Raw genomic sequence first — 18,985 nt, 5'->3', positions numbered from 1 at the left:
GAATGGATTAAGAATATGTGACATATATATACAGTGCAGTATTATTATCCATAAAAAAGAAACCCTGCCATTTGTAATAATATTGATGGACCTTGAGGGCATCATGGTAAGCAAAATAAGTCAGAGAAAGACATATACTATATGATCTCACTTAAATGTGGAATCTTAAAAAAAAAAAAAGAAGAAAGAACTCAGAAACAGGTGATTGCCAGGGCTGGGGAGGAGGTGACATGTGACAGGTGATTGCCAGGGCTGGGGAGGAGGTGACATGTGATGGTGGTCAAAAAATACAAACTCTCAGTTAGAAGATGAGTAAATTTTGGAGATGTAATGTACAGCATTGTGACTATAGTTAACAATATGGTATTGTATACTTGAAAGTTGCTAAGAGAGTAGATTTTAAATGTTCTCACCATATACAAAAAAATGGTAACTATATGAGGTGATGGGTGTGTTAACAAACCTTATTGTGGCAATCATTTTATAATATATATGTATATCAAATTATCACATTGTAGGGGCGCCTGGGTGGCTCAGTCGTTAAGCGTCTGCCTTCGGCTCAGGTCATGATCCCAGGGTCCTGGGATCAAGCCTGGCATTGGGCTCCCTGCTCCACGGGAAGCCTGCTCCTCCCTCTCCCACTCCCCCAGCTTGTGTTCCCTCTCTCACTGTGTGTCTCTCTCTGTCAAATAAATAAATAAATCTTTTAAAAAAATTATCACATTGTATTCCTTAAGCATACACAATGTAATATGAACATTATATCTCACTAAAGCTGGAGAAATTCTTCCATAGGTATCTAGTATATTCGAAAGTTAAAAAGGTGGTCTGATTGCTGTTGCTAGGACTTCTAGTACTATGCTGAACAATAATGGTGAGAGTGGGCATCCTTGTTGTGTTCCTGATCTTAAGGGAAAAGCTCTCAGCTTTTCCCCATTGAGGATGATATTAGCTGTGTTTTTCATAGATGGATTTTATGAACTTAAGGAATGTTCCCTCTGTCCCTATACTCTGAAGAGTTTTAATAGGGAAAGGATGCTGTATTTTGTCAAATGTTTTTTCTGAATCAATTGAGAGGACAATATGGTTCTTCTCTCTCCTCTTATTAATGTGCTCTCACATTGATTGATTTGCGAATGTTGAAACACCCTTGCATCCCGGGGATAAATCCCACTTGGTCGTGGTGGATGATCCTTTTAATGTATTGTTGGATCCTATTAGCTAGGATTTTGTTGAGGATTTTGGAATCCATATTCATCAGGGATATCAGTCTGAAATTCTCCTTTCTGATGGGGTCTTTGCCTGGTTTGGGGATTAAGGTAATGCTGGCCTCATAAAATGAGTCTGGAAGCTTTCCTTCTGTTTCTATTTTTTGAAACAGCTTCAGGAAAATTATTTCTTCTTTGAATGGTCAGTAGAATTCCCCAGGGAATCCATCAGGCCCTGGACTCTTGTTTTGGGGAGGTTTTTGATCACTGCTTCAATCTCATTACTGGTTATTGGCCTATTCAGTTTGTCAATTTCTTCCTGTTTCAGTCTTGGGAGTTTATAGGTTTCCAGGAAGGCATCAATTTATTGGCATATAGTTGTTGATAATAATTTCTAATAATTGTTTCTATTTCCTTGGTGTTAGTCGGGATCTTTCCCCTTTCATTCATAATTGAATTAATTTGGGTCCTTTCTCTTTTCTTTTGGATAAGTCTGGCCAGTGGTTTATCGATCTTATTAATTCTTTCAAAGAACCAGCTTCTAGTTTCGTTGATCTGATCTACTGTGTTTCTGGTTTCTAATTCATTGGTGTCTGCTCTAATATTAATTATTTCTCTTCTAATGTGTGGCTTAGGCATCGTTTGTTTTTTTTTTTTTTCTCTAATTCTTTAAGGTGTAGAGTTAGTTGGTGAATTCAAGATTTTTCTATTTTTTTGAGTGAGGCTTGGATGGCTATGTATTTCCCCCTTAGGACCGCCTTTGCAGTATCCAATAGGTTTTGGACCGATGTGTTTTCATTCTCATTGATTTCCATGAATTGTTTAAGTTCTTCTCTGATTTCCTGGTTGACCCAAACATTCTTGAGCAGAGTGGTCTTTAGCTTCCAAGTGTTTGAATTCCTGCCAAGTTTTTTCTTGTGATTGAGTTCCAGCTTTAAAGCATTATGGTCTGAGAATATGCAGGGAATAATTTCAATCTTCTGGTATCAGTTGAGACCTGATTTGTTACTCAGTATGTGGTCTATTCTGGAGAAAGTTCCATGTGCTCTAGAGAAGAGTGTGTATTCTGTTGTTTAAGGGTGGAATGTTTTGTATATAACTATGAGGTCCATCTGGTCCAGTGTTTATTCAAAGCTCTTGTTTCTTTGTTGATTTTCTGTTTAGATGATCTGTCTGTTGCTGAGAGTGGAGTATTGAGGTCTCCTACAATTAACGTATTGTTATCAATATGACTCTTTATTTTGGTTAACAGTTGGCTTATGTAGGTGGCTGCTCCCATGTTGAGGGTGTAAATGTTTCAATTGTTAGATCACCTTGTTGGATAGACCCTTTAAGAATGATATAGTGTCCTTCTGTGTCTCTAACTACATTCTTTAGCTTAAAATCTAATTTGTATGATATAAGAATTGCTACCCCAGCTTTCTTTTGAGGTCCACTGGCATGGAAGATGGATCTCCATCCCTTCACTTTCAGTCTGGGTGTATCTTTAGGCTCAAAATGAGTCTCTTGTAGACAGCATATGGATGGGTCCTGTCTTTTTATCCAATCTGCAACCCTGGGCCATTTTATGGGCACATTTGGGTCGTTCATGTTGAGAGTGATTATTGAAAGATATGAATTTATTGTCATCATGTTGCCTGTGAAGACCTTGTTTTTATAGCTTGTCCCTGTATATTTCTTTTCTATATCACTCTTGTGGTCTTTCTCTTTTATAGAACCCCCTTAATATTTCTTGCAGGGCCGGCTTAGTGGTCACATATTCTTTCCATTTCTGCCGGTCTTGGAAGCTCTGCATCTCTCCATCCATTCTAAATGACAGCCTTGTCAATATGGGAATATTTCAGAGTGTTGGAAACTATAGATAAAGGTTTCTAATAGAAGTACCTTTGATTAAAAGGGGAGGAAAGTACCTTTGGTTAAGAGGCTGTTTTTTATGGCCTTTCAAATTCAGTTTCTCACATGCACATCTCACAGCAGCCAGCCAACTTTAACCTGCCTCCTAAACCTGACAAAGAAAAATCAAAGAATGGAGGCAGATAAGATGCTTTAGACTACTGTTAGTCAATGTATAACCTGGGAGCTTCACCTTGGAGCTTTTTGTAAATGAAGAATCTCAGGCCCCACCCAGAACAACTGAATCAGAATATTTACCTTAACAACATCTGCTGGTGATCATTATGCACATTAAAGTCTGAAATGTGCTGTTCTAGGGATATGGCAAAATTAGAAATGGGAATATATTTTTAAGCATATTTATTTCTTCATCAGAATGAAGGGCCAATAAGGACAATGAAAACAAGAGAGGAAACACCAGCCGATAAAAGATTTGAAGAAATACTTTAGAAGACAGAAAGTAGATGAAAGAGTGGTCACTGGTTTGGCGAAGTAGAGAAGCTCATGACCTAAAACATGCAGAGAGGGGATTTTAATGAAAAGATGCCTGAAAAGATTCACAGAGTCCAGGAGAGGCTCAAATCTTAGAAGTATCATTTCTGGCAGTTGATAGGAATGGAGTTCTGGGGTAAAAATAGGGATAGATTGAAAATGTATATATGGAATAATCAAAGTTTGCCCCCTACACACACACACACACACACACACACACACACACACACACACACACACACACTACTACTCACACTCACAGAACATCCTCAGCCAGAACCTACTCACCTACTCTGTAAGCCAGAAGCCAATGGAGATTTATTAACTGGTAAAGCTAAACTTAAAAATCTTAGGAATCAGGGACAGCAAGAAAGATGATGGGTGAGGGTAAATACAAAATTGGATGTAAGTTGAAATGCTGCATATGAAATGGTCAGACACCCATGCATACCCCTTCCTCTATACTGTGGTCAGAAAGTCTTAGAACCAAATTAATAACCTAAGGCAAGTAATTGAAAGAGCAATCTCTGGAGAAAAATGGCTTAAAAGAAAAGACCTCTACATAGTGACAGTTTGGGTCCCCAATGAACTACCTGAACAATCAGGAGTAAACTTCTCCAGACTGTACACCCTGCCCATATACACAAAGCTCCCATTCAGCTTTTATGTATCAAACCTACATATGAGCAGGTAACCAATCATCATCGTATCACTGAGAAAAGCCCTCAACACATGAGAAAAGCAAAAATAAACAGAAAGAGACTCAAGAAAAGAATTCAGAGAATAGGAAAAAGGGTACAAAATATGAGAAAGTGTGCCTTCCATGAAATAGACATAAAATGTTATGAAAAAATCAGGAAAAAAGTTAAAAACTTAAAAAATTAAACCTTAATAAGAATTCATATAATTCATTTTTTACATAAAATCAATACATATAACTTAACAAAATAAAAATTCAATAGAAAATTAGAAATAAAATCACAGAAAATTCCCTAAAAGTAGGACAAAAATGAATGGGAGTCAAAAAATAGAAAAAAATTAGTGTCCTCCAGAATCAATCCAAGAGAACTAATATCGAACTAATTAATGTTAGGTCCTGAAAAAAAAGAGTAGAGAAAGTAAAGAAGAAATTTTCAAAGAAATGCCGTAAGAGAATTTCCCAGACCTGAAAAACATGAGTATCCAGATTAAAAGTGTTCACAAAAGTTCCAACAAAATGAATGTTAAAAGCTTTGCCTATACCAAGGCACAGCACTGAAACTTCAGAAAAGTCCCAAGATGATACCTGTAGAGTAGGCTAAGGGACTAACCAGTCTAGACAGGAAAAAGAAAGCAAAGGACCTCAAGGAAAAGAAATTTTTAGGAAAAAAAAAGCCTTATGGTAGATAAGTTAATATGATGAAATATTTGAGAGAAGAGAAAAGGACAGGTGGGAGGCATGTTTGATGGAACAACTTGGGAAAAATTAAAGAATACTATTTATTATAATAATATAAACACTGATACCAGTTTAATGAAAAAAATGGTGACATGACTATATTGAAAAGATGATGAAAATGAGGTAAAATATATGAGAAAACTAAATCCTTATCTACCACCCCCAAAAAATCAATAGATATATTAAATTTTTTAAGTCAATAAGTAGTGGAGTGAGCATATTGTCTAGAAACGTGGAAGGAAATAATAGAAGAAACAGCTAAAAATATTGAAAGTGGTTGCTTCCAAAGATGCAGACCCAGGCATATGTAAGGAAGGGGTAGGGGACTGCAGATTTTTATCATAAATGCCTTAACTTTTCAAACTATGTAAATAAGTTACTTTGATTTTTTAAAAAATAAAATATTTCTGCTTCTTGGAATTTGGAGTAGAAATATTTTTCCTTATTCTCCCCACTAAGAACAACTAAAAACCCTGGAAATTATATATAAAACAAGCATAGGAAGACTCTTGAAGGTGGAGAAAAAAAGACAGACCAGCTAGGGACTTCAGTTGCTGAGGAACAACACAGTTGTAAATTCCTCCAGTTTTCTTTTTGCTTAATATATCTCAGACTTAGAGATGAAGAATCTAGCAACCGAGAAACACCAGTGGGTGCAGACAAAAAGAAAGCACAAATTAAAGACTGCTTTCACTAGTCCAAGGATCAGGAAAGCCTAGCAACGGTAAACTTTTAGACAATTAGCATTATACTCTAGTCAAACACCACAGAAAACAACAGTAGCGCCACCTTTACCCATGCCAGCAAAGGCTGAATGGGAAACAGGCATGCATTCTTGCTGCCCAAAACCTCCATTGGGTCGTACCAGAGAAGACCATGAAAGGAGTTGGAACTTCATCACTCCTGGGCAATAATGAGGCCCCCAATAGTAGAAATCACCTGAGCAGCCTAGACTTCCACACACCCCCAGAAGTAACAAGGTGACCTCCACACTGATGGAGGTGATGTTAGAGAAAGCTGAGAGTCAGATTTTTCACCACTGTCCGACATAAATGAGACCTTCCCAAAACTTTCAGTATTAGGGAAAGTCAGATGGGGAGCAGTAACAAGACATATCTACCCTTCCCAGCCAGGGAGTCATCAATGGAGGCCTAGTAAGGAGATGGAAATCCTACCCTTGACCAGCAGTAATGAAGATTCCCCCATTCTTGGCTGTCAATTGAGAGTGAATAGGGAATATAGACTTCTATCCCAACCTGAAAATAATGAGGTGACATCCCTTTTACCCTGCTAATTCAGTATCCAAAAAGGCCAGCTAAAATAGAAGGTTTAAATAAGATCCAGAGCCTCATAATATAAGAGCCAAAATGTCCAAACTTCAATTAAAAATTACTTAGCTTACAAGGAACCAGGAAGATCTCAAACTGAATGAAAAAAAGACAAAATAAATGGTAACACCAAGATGACATAGATGCTAGAATTATCCTGTCAAATATTATAAACCATCATCATAATCATGCTTCAATAGGCAATTATAAAGACACTTGAAGCAAATGAAAAAATAGAGAAACACAGGAAAAAATAGAAAGTCTCAACAAAGGAATAGAAGATATAAAGAACAAAATGTAAATTTTAGAACTAAAAAATAAAATCACCAAAATATAAAGCTCTGTTGATGGTCCCAACAGCAGAATGGAGGGGATAGAGGAAAGAATCAGTGACCTAGAAGACAGAACAACAGAAATTACCCAATCCAAAAAATAGTGAGAAAATATAGTGAAAAATAATACACAAAGCTGCACTGACTTGTGGGACTATAACAAGACATCTAGTATTTGTATCATTGGAGTCCTGGAAGGAGAGAAGAGAGAGGGTGGGTCTGAAAAAATGCTCAAAGAAATAATGGCTGAAAAGTTCCCAAATGTCATAAAAGATATAAATGTACAAGTTCAAGAAGTTAAGTGAATTCCAAAATGGTAAATGCAAAAAAGTCCACACACATCATAGTCAAACTTCTTAAACTAAAGTCAAAGAAAATAAATATTGAAAGCAGTGAAAGAGTAATGATTCCTTATCTATAGGGGGAAAACAATTTGAATAATAGCAGACTTCTCATCAGAAACCATGAATGCCAAAATAAAGTAGCACAACATCTTTCAAGTGCTGAAACAAAAACTATCACTCCAGAATTCTATATCCAGCAAAAATATCCTCAGGAATGAAGGGGAAATCAAGACATTCTCAGATGCAGAAAAACTAAGAAAATTTATCATGAGCAGAACAACCTATAAGAATGTCTAAAGGAAGTTCTCTAAACATATAGAAAATGGTAAAAGAAGGAACCTTGGACATCAAGAAGAGAAAGAACATGGTAACCAAAAATATGGGTATATACAATAGGTTTTCCTTCTCTTGAATCTTCTAAATTATGTTTTATGGTTGATGCAAAAATTATAACATTGTCTGATATGGTTCTAAACATATGTAGAAAAAATATTTAAAACAATCATATTTTAAATGGGGAGGGTAAAGGGACAATCATTTTAAATGGGGAGGGTAAAGGGACATAAAGGGAGCTAAGGTTTCTATACTTCATTCAAACTAGTAAAATGATGACACATGTGATAAGTTACATACATGTATATAAATGTAATACCAAAAGCAAACATAAAAATCCTATACAAAAATATAAACTCAAAACCACTATAGATAAATCAAAATGGAATTCTAAAAAATGTTCAAGTAATCCATAGGAAAATGAAATAAATAAAACATATAAATCAAAAATAGGGAACAAATAGAATACAAAAAATAAAATGGCAGATTTAAATCCTAACATATCAATAATTTACAATGGTCTAAATACAACAACTAAAAGACAGATTAGCAGAGTGAATTTAAAAACATGATCCAACTTCTGGCAGGGGAGGAGTTAAGATGGTAGGAGAGTACAGGACCCTAAGTTTGTCTGGTTCCTTGAATTCAGCTAGATAGTTATCAAATCATTCTGAACACCTGAGAAATCAATTGAAGTTCTGAGAAAAGAAATGCTATAATTCTTCAAGTAGAAAAGTGACCACTTTTTGGAAGGTAGGAGGTGCAGAGACTTGAATCCTGGGTGATATATCTGAGGATATGGCAGTGGGGAGGGAGTCTGCTTAAGGAGACTACTGCAAAATATTATAAGCAGCAGAGCACCAAACTGGAACTTTAAGAAGTCTGCTACAGTGGGGTACATACTTGGCTTAAAGTTGCTGAGATGGTGAAGTGGGGTGGAATCCCAGGTGTGACAGTATGGTCTTAGGTCCCTGGGGTCTCAAGAAGGATAGGTGTTGCCTTAGAGCAGCAGAGTTCCCAGGCATTAGAGTGGGGAAGCCAGCGATTCTAGGTGCCAGCTTTCTGCTCTATGTTACCATAAACTGTGAACCACTACACAGCTGTCCAACTGCTTTCTGGGAAGGGGCCCAGCAAAAGGCAGAAGCGTGGTGAGACCCTTCTTGCTCCCCTGGGAGGAACAGCATGGGTGCATGCTCCAGGAGTCCCTAAAACTTGGAGTTTTGAAACTCAGTCACATGCCTGAGATAAAAAACACTTGTTCCAAGGCTGGGTGAACACAGAGTTCTGACGGAAACCAGAGAAACAAGAGTGATTGACTGCTTTTGTATGAGGGCTTACTAAAGAGTGGGGGGGACATGAACTTTCAGCTCCAGGGCTAGAGAGTGGGGCACTACCATATTCATCCTGCCCATCAAGGCTGAAAGCCCATTAGGGAGCAAAACAGCACCACATAGTGGAATCCAGAGCCACTTACACTGAGCCTGGCCCCCTGGAAAGGGAGGCATGTTTCCACAAGTACAAGGGCACCTGAGAATCAGAGCAATAGGCCCCTCCCCCAGAAGACAAGCACATACAAGTGGCTTGCACCAAGTTTACTGGCCATAGAGGCCTGCAAAGCTTCAGCTCTTGGGGAACAGTATACAGCATTCTTTGCTTTTTGTTCTTTAGTCTTTCAGTATTATTTATTCAGTTATTTTCTTATTGTTAATTCTTATTCTTTTAAATTTGTATTTTTATGTATATATTATATAGATATACATATATATTTGTTTACTTGCATTGTATTTTATTTCATATATATGCATATATATATCACATATATGCATATATATATATATATATATATATATATATATATATATATATATATATAAGTTTTTCTTTCATTCTTATTTCGGGATCTAGTTTCTTTCAACAAGTAGACCTAAACACACCCAGGATCTAGTTTTTTGTTTTGTTTTGTTTTGTGTTTTTTTGTTTGTGTTTGTTTTGTTTTGTTTTTCTGTTGTCATTGTTGTTTTTACCTTTTCTTTCTTCCTTTCTCTCCTGGACAAAATGATAAGATGGAGAAATTCACCCCAAAAGAAAGAACAGGAGGTCGTACTCACTGTCAGGGATTTAATCAATAGGGATATAAGTAAGATATCTGCACTAAAATTTAAAACAACTATTATAAAGATACTATCTGGGCTTGAAAAAAGCATAGAAGACACTAGAGAATCCCTTACTGTAAAAATAAAAGAACTAAAATCTAGCCAGGCTGAAATTAAGAAATGCTATTAATGAGATGCAGTCCCAAGTGGAGGATATAAAAATGAGGATGAATGAAGCAGAAGAGAGGATCAGTGATATAGACGATAAAGTGAGAGAAAATAAAGAAGCTGAAGAGAGAAAGAAAATTATTAGATCACGAAGGGAGACTTAGAGAACTCAGCAATTCCATAAAGCAAAACAATATCCATATGATAGGTGTCCCAGAAGATGAGGAGTGGGATAAAGGGGCAGAAGGTTTATTTGACCAAATTATAGCTGAGAAATTCCCTAGTCTGGGAAAGGAAATAGGCATTCAAGTCCAGGAGGCACAGAGAACCCACCTCAATGTCAATAAAAATAGGTTAACACCTACACATAATAGTGAAGCTTGCAAATTTCAAAGATAAAAAGAAAATGCTGAAAGCAGCTCAAGACAAGAGATCCTTAACTTACAAGGGTAGACACCTAAGGCTGGCAGCAGACCCATCCACAGAGATCTGGCAGGCCAGAAAGGACTGGCATGATATATTCAACATGCTAAATGAAAAAAACATGCAGCCAAGACTACTTTATCCAGCAAGGCTGTCATTCAGAATAGAAGGAGAGATAAAGAGTTTCCAGGACAAACAAAAACTAAAGGAATTTGTGAACACTAAACCAGCCCTGCAAGAAATATTAAAGGGGATCCTTCGAGTGGAGAGAGAGCCCAAAAGTAACAAAAACCAGAAAGAAACAATCTACAGGAACAGTGATTTTACAGGTAATACAATGGCACTAAATTCATATCTTTCAATAACTACTCTGAATGTAAATGGACTAAATGCTCCAATCCAAAGACATAGGGTATCAGAATGGATAAAAAACAAAACAAAAACAAAAACAAGACCCATTGATATGCTCCTTACAAGAGACTCATTTTAGAGCCAAGGACTCCTCCAGATTGAAAGTGAGGGGGTGGAGAACCATCCATCATGCTAATGGACATCAAAAGAAAGGTGGAGTAGCCATCCTTACATCAGGCAAAATAGATTTCAAGCCAAAGACTGTAATAAGAGATGAAGAAGGACACTATATCATAATAAAAGGGTCTATCCAACAAGAAGATCTAAATATTGTAAATATTTAGGCCCCTAACTTGGAAGCAGCTAAATATATAAAACAATTAATAACAAAATTAAAAAAAAACTCATTGTTAATAATACAATAATAGTAGGGGACTTTAACACCCCACTCACAACAATGGACAGATCTAAGCAGAAGATCAACAAGGAAACAATGGTTTTGAATGACACACTGGACCAGATGGACTTCACAGATATATTCAGAGCACTTCATCCTAAAGCAGCAGAATATGCATTCTCCTTGAGTACACATGGACCATTCTCCAGAATAGATCACATACTGGTCACAAATCAGGTCTCAACTGGTACAAAAAGAATGAGATCATACCATGCATATTTTCAGACCACAACTTGAAGTCAACGACAAAAAAAAATTTGGAAGGACCACAAATACAAGGAGTTTAAAGAACATCCTCTAAAGAATGAATGAGTCAGGGGCGCCTGGGTGGCTCAGTTGGTTAAGCGACTGCCTTCGGCTCGGGTCATGATCCTGGAGTCCCGGGATCGAGTCCCATATCGGGCTTCCTGCTCAGCAGGGAGTCTGCTTCTCCCTCTGACCCTCTTCCCTCTCGTGCTCTCTATCTCTCATTCTCTCTCTCTCTGAAATAAATAAATAAAATCTTTAAAAAAAAAAAAGAATGAATGAGTCAACCAGGAAATTAAAGAATTGAAAAAAAATACACGGAAACAAATGAAAATGAAAACATGACAGTTCAAAACCTTTGGGATGCAACAAAGGCAGTCCTAAGAGGGAAGTATACAGCAATACAGGCCTTCCTCAAGAAACAAGAAAAGCCTCAAATATACAACTTAACCTCACACTTAAAGGAGCTGGAACAAGAACAGCAAATAGAGCCTAAATCCAGCAAGAGAAAAAAAATAATAAAGATTAGTGCAGAAATCAATGATATAGAAATAAAAAAAAACAGTAGAACAGATCAATGAAACTAGAAGCAGGTTCCTTGAAATAATTAATAAAATTGATAAACCCCTAGCCAGACTTATCAAAAAGAGAAGAGAAAGGACCCAAATAAATAAAATCACGAATGAGAGCGGAGAGATCACAACCAACACCAAAGAAATACAATTATAAGAGAATATTATGATCAATTACAAAAATTAGGCAATCTGGAAGAAATGGATGCATTCCTAGAAACATATAAACTACCAAAATTGAAACAGGAAGAAATAGAAAACCTGAACAGACCCTTAACAAACAAAGAAGTTAAATTAGTAATCAAAAATCTCCCAACAAGAGTCCAGGGCTAAATGGCTTCACAGAGGAATTCTACTAAGCATTTAAAGAAGAATTAATACCTATTCTTCTGAAACTGTTCCAAATAATAGAAATGGAAGGAAAACTTCCAAACTCATTCTATGAGGCCAGTATTACCTTGATCCCAAAACCAGACAGAGACCCTACTAAAAAGGAGAATTAGACCAATATCCCTGATGAACATGAATGCAAAAATTCTCACCAAGATATTAACTAAAGGATCCAACAGTACATAGAAGGATTATTCACCATGACCAAGTGGGACTTATTCCTGGGTGCAGGGTGGTTCAACATCCACAAATCAATCAATGTGATACACCACATTAATAAAAAAGAAAAAAGGATAAAAATGCACCTGGGTGGCTCAGTTGGTTAAGCGACTGCCTTTGGCTCAGGTCACAATTCTGGAGTCCTGGGATCGAGTCCCACATCGGGCTCCCTGCTCAGCAGGGAGTCTGCTTCTCCCTCTGACCCTCCCCCCGTCTCATGTGCTCTCTCTCTCTCTCAAATAAATGAATAAATAAAATCTTTTTTTAAAAAAAGAAAGGATAAGAACCATATGAACTTCTCAATATATGCAGAAAAAGCATTTGACAAAATACAGCATTGTTTCTTGATAAAAACTCTTTGCAGTGTAGGGATAGAGAGAACATAACTCACTATCATAAAATCCATATATGAAAGACCCACAGTAAATATCATTCTCAGTGGGGAAAAACTAAGCTTTTCCCCTAAGGTCAGGAACATGGCAGGGATGTCCACTCTCACCACTGTTGTTCAACAGAGTACTAGAAATCCTAGCCTCAGCAATCAGACAACAAAAAGAAATAAAATGTATCCAAATCAGCAATGAAGAAGTCAAACTTTCACTCTTTGCAGATGACATAATACTCTATGTAGAAAACTCAAAAGACTCCATCAAAATATTGCTAGAACTGATAGAGGAATTCATCAAAGTCATCCTATATTTTAGGATATATAATCAGTGCACATACTGGGTATTTACCCCAAAGATACAAATGTAGGGATCCGAAGGGGTAGGTGCACCCCAATGTTTATAGCAGCAATGTCCACAATAGCCAAACTGTGGAAAGAGCCAAGATGTCCATTGACAGATGAATGGATAAAGAAGATGTGGTATATCTATAATGGAATATTATGCAGCCATCAAAAGGAATGAAATCTTGCCATTTGCAACGACGTGGATGGAACTGGAGGGTATTATGCTGAGCGAAATAAGTCAATCAGAAAGACATGTATCATATGACCTCACTGATATGAGGAATTCTTAATCTCAGGAAACAAACTGAGGGTTGCTGGAGTGGTGGGGGGTGGGAGGGATGGGATGGCTGGGTGATAGACATCGGGGAGGGTATGTGCTATGGTGAGTGGTGTAACGTATGCAAGACTGTTGAATCACAGATCTGTACCTCTGAAGCAAATAATACATTATAGGTTAAAAGAAGAAGAAGAAGAAGAAGAAGAAGAAGAAGATGATGATGATAGCAGGAGGGGAAGAATGAAGGGGGGGAGATCAGAGAGGGAGACGAACCATGAGAGACTATGGACTCTGAAAAACAAACTGAGGGTTATAGAGGGGAGGGGTGTGGGAGGATGGGTTAACCTGATCATGGGTATTAAAGAGGGCACGTTCTGCATGGAGCATTGGGTGTTATATGCAAACAATGAATCATGTAACACTACATCAAAAACTAATGGTGTAATGTATGGTGATTAACATAACATAATAAAAAAAAGAAAAAAAGAAAATCAGTGCACAAAAGTCAGTTGCATTTCTATACACTAACAATGAGGAAGAAGAACGAGAAATCAAGGAATCGATCCCATTTACAATTGCACCAAAAACCCTTAGATACCTAGGAATAAACCTAACCAAAGAGATAAAAGATCTGTACTCTGAAAACTATTGAACTTATGAAAGAAACTGAAGAAGACACAAAGGAATGGGAAAACACTCCATGCTCATGGATTGGAAGAACAAATACTGTTAAAACGTCTATGTTACCCTAAGCAATCTACACATTCAATGCAATCACTATCAAAATGCCATCAGCATTTTTCACAGAGCTAGAACAAACAATCCTAAAATTTGTATGGAAACAGAAAATACCCTGAATAGCCAAAGGAATTTTAAAAAAGAAAACCAAAGCTGGAAGCATCACAATTCCAGAGTTCAAGCTGTCTTATAAAGCTGGAATCATCAAGACAGTATGATTCTGGCACAAAAACAGACACATAGAACAATGGAACAGAATAGCTGGACCCTCAACCCTATGGTCAACTAATCTTTGACAAAGCAGGAAAGAATATCAAATGGAAAAAAGACAGTCTCTTCAACAAATGGTGTTGGAAAAACTGGACAGCCACATGCAGAAGAACGAAACAGGACCACTTTCTTACACCATACACAAAAATAAACTAAAAATGGTTGAAAGACCTAAATATGAGACAGGAATCCATCAAAATACTAGAGGGGAATGCAGGCAGCAACCTCTTTGACCTCAGCCACAGCAACTTCTTGCTGGACATGTCTCCAAAGGCAAGAGAAACAAAAACAAAGTGAACTATTGGGACTTCATCAGGATAAAAAGCTTTTGTACAGCAATGGAAACAGTCGACAAAACTAAAATACAACCTACAGAATGGAAGAAGATATTTGCAAATGACTTATCAGATAAAGGGCTGGTGTCCAGAATCTATAAAGAACTCATCAAATTCAACACCCAAAAAAACAAATAATCCAGTCAAGAAATGAACAGAAGGCATGAACAGACATTTCTCCAAAGAAGACATACAAATGGCTACAGACACATGAAAAAATGCTCAACATCACTCATCAGGGAAATACAAGTCAAAACCACAATGAGATACCACCTCACACCCATCAGAATGGCTAAAATTAACAAGTCAGGAAACAACAGATGTTGGTAAGGATGTATAGAAAGGGGAACCCTCTTATACTGTTGGTGGGAATGCAAGCTGGTACAGACATTCTGGAAAACAGTATTGAGATTTCTCAAAAAGTTAAAAATAGAAATACTGACAACCCAGCAATTGCTCTACTAGCACTTTGTCCAAAGAATACAAACATAGTGATTTGAAGGGGCACATGCCCCACAATGTTTATAGCAGCAATATCCACAATAGCCAAAATATGGAAAGAGCCCAGATGTCCATTGACAGATGAATGGATACAGAAGATGTGGTATATATATATATAATGGAATATTACTCAGCCATAAAAAAAGAATGAAATCTTGCCGTTTGCAATGATGTGGATGGAACTAGAGTGTATTGTGTTAAGCAAAATAAGTCAGTCAGTGAAAGACAAATGCCATATTATTTCATTCATATGTGGAATTTAAGAAACAAAATGGATGAACATAGGGAAAGGAAAGGAAAAATAAAATAAGATGAAAACAGAAAGGGAGGCAAATCGTATGAGACTCTTAACTGTAGGAAACAAACTAAGGGTTGCTGCAGGGGAGGTTTGTGGGGGGATGGGGCAACTGGGTGATGGGCATTAAGGAGGGCAATTGATGTAATGAGCACTGAGTGTTATATGCAACTGATGAATCACTAAATTCTACCCCTGAATCTATTAATACACTATGTTACTTAAATTGAATTTAAATTAAAAATTCTAAAAAATAAATAATTTAATATTTTTTAAAAATAAAATAAAAACATGATTCAACTTTATGTTGTCTACAAGAAACTCTTTTCAAATATAATGATATTGACAAGGTTAAAGTAAAAGTAGAGAAAAACATATATAATGCAAACATCAGTCAAAGGAGACTAAAAATAGCCATATTAATATCACATAAAATAAGCTTCAAAGAAAATTACCAGAGACACATAGGGGCATTACATAATGATAAAAGGAAAAATCCACCAGGAATAGAATATATAGCAATCTGAAATGTGCATGCACCAAACAACAGGGCTGAAAGATCTATGAAGCAAAAACTGATAGAACTGTTTTTAGAGTTGTAAAAACAGAACTCTCTATTTAGAAAAATAGACAAATCCACAATTACACCAGGTGACCTCAACAGCTCACTCTTAACAATTTATAGAACAACTCGACAGAAAACCTGCAAGGATATAGACTTGAACAACACAACCAACCAACAGGATCTAATATACATATATACAGCTGTACACCCAGTAACAGTAGACTACACATTATTTTCAAGTACCCATGGAACATATACCAACATAGATCATATTGTGGGCCATAAAACGAACCTCAACAAATTTAAAAGAATTTATATCATACTAAGTGTGTTCCCAACCACAATGGAATCAAACATGAAATCAATAACAGAAAAAAATAACTAAAATCTTCAAAGTCTTGGAATCTAAACACACTCTTAAATTACCCATGAGTCAAAGAAGAAATGTCAGAACACACCAAAAAGTGCTTGAAAATGAATGAAAATGAAAACATGACATATTAAAATTTGTAAGAAAGTTACAGCACTAAATGGATACATTAGAAAGGAGGAATGGGGGTGCCTGGGTGGCTCAGTCATTAAGCGTCTGCCTTTGGCTCAGGTCATGATCCCAGGGTCCTGGGATTGAGTCCTGCATTGGGCTTCCTGTTCCGCAGGAAGCCTGCTACTCCCTCTCCCACTCCCCCTGCTTGGGTTCCCTCTCTCGCTGTGTCTCTCTCTGTCAAATAAATAAATAAAATCTTTTTAAAAAATTAAATAAAAAATTTTTTAAAAAGAAAGGAGGAATAGTCTCAAACCAATAATCTAAGCTCCCAGCTCAAAAATCTAGAAAAAGAAAAGCAAAATAAACCCAATGCAATCAGAAGGAAAAAAATAATACAGAACAGAAGTAAATGAAATTAAAAATAGAAAAATAATAGAGACAATCAATGAAACAGATGGTTATTTTTTTTATTTAAATTCCAGTTAGTTAACATACAGTGTAATATTAGTTTCAGGTGTACAGTATAGTGATTCAATCCTTCCATATAATACCCAGTGCTCATCACAGTGCCTTCCTTAATCCCTATCACCTATTTAACCCACACCCTCACCCACCCCTCCTCTGGTAACCATCAGTTTGTTCTCTATAGTTAAGAGTCTGTTTCTTGGTTTGTACCTCTCTTTCTTTTTTCCTCTTTGATCATTTGTTTCTTAAATTCCACAAAAGAGTGAAATCATAAGGTATTTGTCTTTCTCTGACTGAGTTATTTCACTTAGTATCATACTCTCTAGGCTCCATCCACATCACTACAAATGGCAAGATTTCATTCTTTTTTTATGGCTGAGTAATATTCCATTGTGTCTTCTTTATCCATCATCAGCTGATGGACACTTGGGCCGTTTCCATAATTTGGCTATTGTAAATAATGCTGCTATAAACATAGAGGTGCATGCATCCCTTTGAATTAGTATTTTTCTATTCTTTGGGTAAATACCTAGTAGTGCAATTGCTGGATCATAGGATAGTTCTATTTTTAACTTTTTTAAGAATGTCCATATTGTTTTCCATAGTGGCTGTACCAGTATGCATTCCCACCAACAGTGCAAGAGGGTTTCCCTTTCTCCACATCCTCGCCAACACCTGTTGATTCTTGTGTTGTTGATTTTAGCCCTTCACACAGGTGTGAGATGATATCTTATTATAGTTTTGATTTGCATTTCCCTGATGAGTGAGGTTGAGCATCTTCTCATGTGTCTGTTGGCCATCTGTATGTGTTCTTTGGAAAAACGTCTATTCATGTCTTCTGCCTATTTTTTAATTAAATTCATTTTGGGGGTGTTGAGTTTTATAAGTTCTTTATATATTTTGGATACTAAGCCTTTATTAGATATGTCATTTGAAATATCTTCTCCCATTCTGAAGGTTGCCTTTTAGTTTTGTGGAAGCTATAAAACCATGGAAAGTATAGCACGTCAGTGTGTCCTGACAGCTGGGTCCCTGATGGGTCTGGATGACATTAACTCACAGCAGCTGGTAGAGAGGTGAGGTCTGCAGGAACACGAGACTGCCTGGACCCTGTCTATGGTCTCTCTGGGCTGTGGTTTTGTGGGCTCTGTAGTAGGAGGCTAGTAAATGGTTTTGGAGCAGTTCATCCCTAGCGCCACCAAAGTAGATGCACTAAAGAAGATGCTACTGAATCAGGGGGGCTTTGCCCCATGTTTTCTAGGCTGGTTCCTCCCATTGGTAAGAGCACTCAATGGACCGTCAGTCCAGGACAACTGGGCCAAGCTACAGCAGGACTATCCTGATGCCCTCATCACCAACTACTATCTGGCCTGCCATGCAGTTAGCCAACTTCTACCTGGTTCCCCTTCATTACGTGTTGGCCGTTGTCCAGTGTATTGTTGTTATCTGGAACTCCTACCTGTCCTGGAAGGCACACCAACTCTAGGCCTGCCTCAATCCATTGTCTCCACCTTGCAGTGATCCAGCTTGACACTGGAGTCATCAGACAAACTCCTCAAAGTGGGCACATCCCTTTTCATGGGGTTCAATTGCCAGTCAGAACTTAATGGGTTTAGCATCTGACTCCTTTTGAAATCATTAAAACCTTTAGAATGGTCCTCTACTCAAAACAAATGATTATTCTTTTAAAAGACCAATAAAGTTGACAAACCTCTAGAAAGACTGACAAAGGAAAAAAGAGAAAACACAAATTACCAATGTAAGTAATGAAACAGGATATCACCACTAACCCTGTAGATATCAAAACAGTAAGAGAATGGTATGTAAAACTGTACACACACAAATTCAACAACTCAGGTGATATGGACTGATTCTTCAAAAAATACAAACTACCACACCCTCACCCAATATAAAATAGATAATTTGACTAGCACTGTAACAAAATTAAATTTAGTAGAATTATACCAAATGTATAAAGAATAAATGCCAATTCCATACAATATCTTCCAGATAATAAAAGAGGAAGAAACAATTC

General features: G+C 37.0%; 1 protein-coding gene and 1 pseudogene across 2 annotated transcripts in view; one reads left to right on the top strand and one right to left on the bottom strand.

The window, feature by feature from the left end:
• Positions 1-18,985, bottom strand: part of SMARCA1 (SWI/SNF related, matrix associated, actin dependent regulator of chromatin, subfamily a, member 1) — a 462,233-nt gene that overhangs the window by 253,349 nt on the left and 189,899 nt on the right. The window lies entirely within an intron of this gene.
• On the top strand, positions 17,941-18,436 carry LOC113931184 (annotated as a pseudogene).

This window comes from Zalophus californianus, chromosome X (genome assembly GCF_009762305.2).
Source record: "Zalophus californianus isolate mZalCal1 chromosome X, mZalCal1.pri.v2, whole genome shotgun sequence".
Classification (NCBI taxonomy): domain Eukaryota; kingdom Metazoa; phylum Chordata; class Mammalia; order Carnivora; family Otariidae; genus Zalophus; species Zalophus californianus.
The sequence above is the reverse complement of the archived record's forward strand: the minus strand, read 5'-3'. Positions and strand labels throughout refer to the sequence as shown.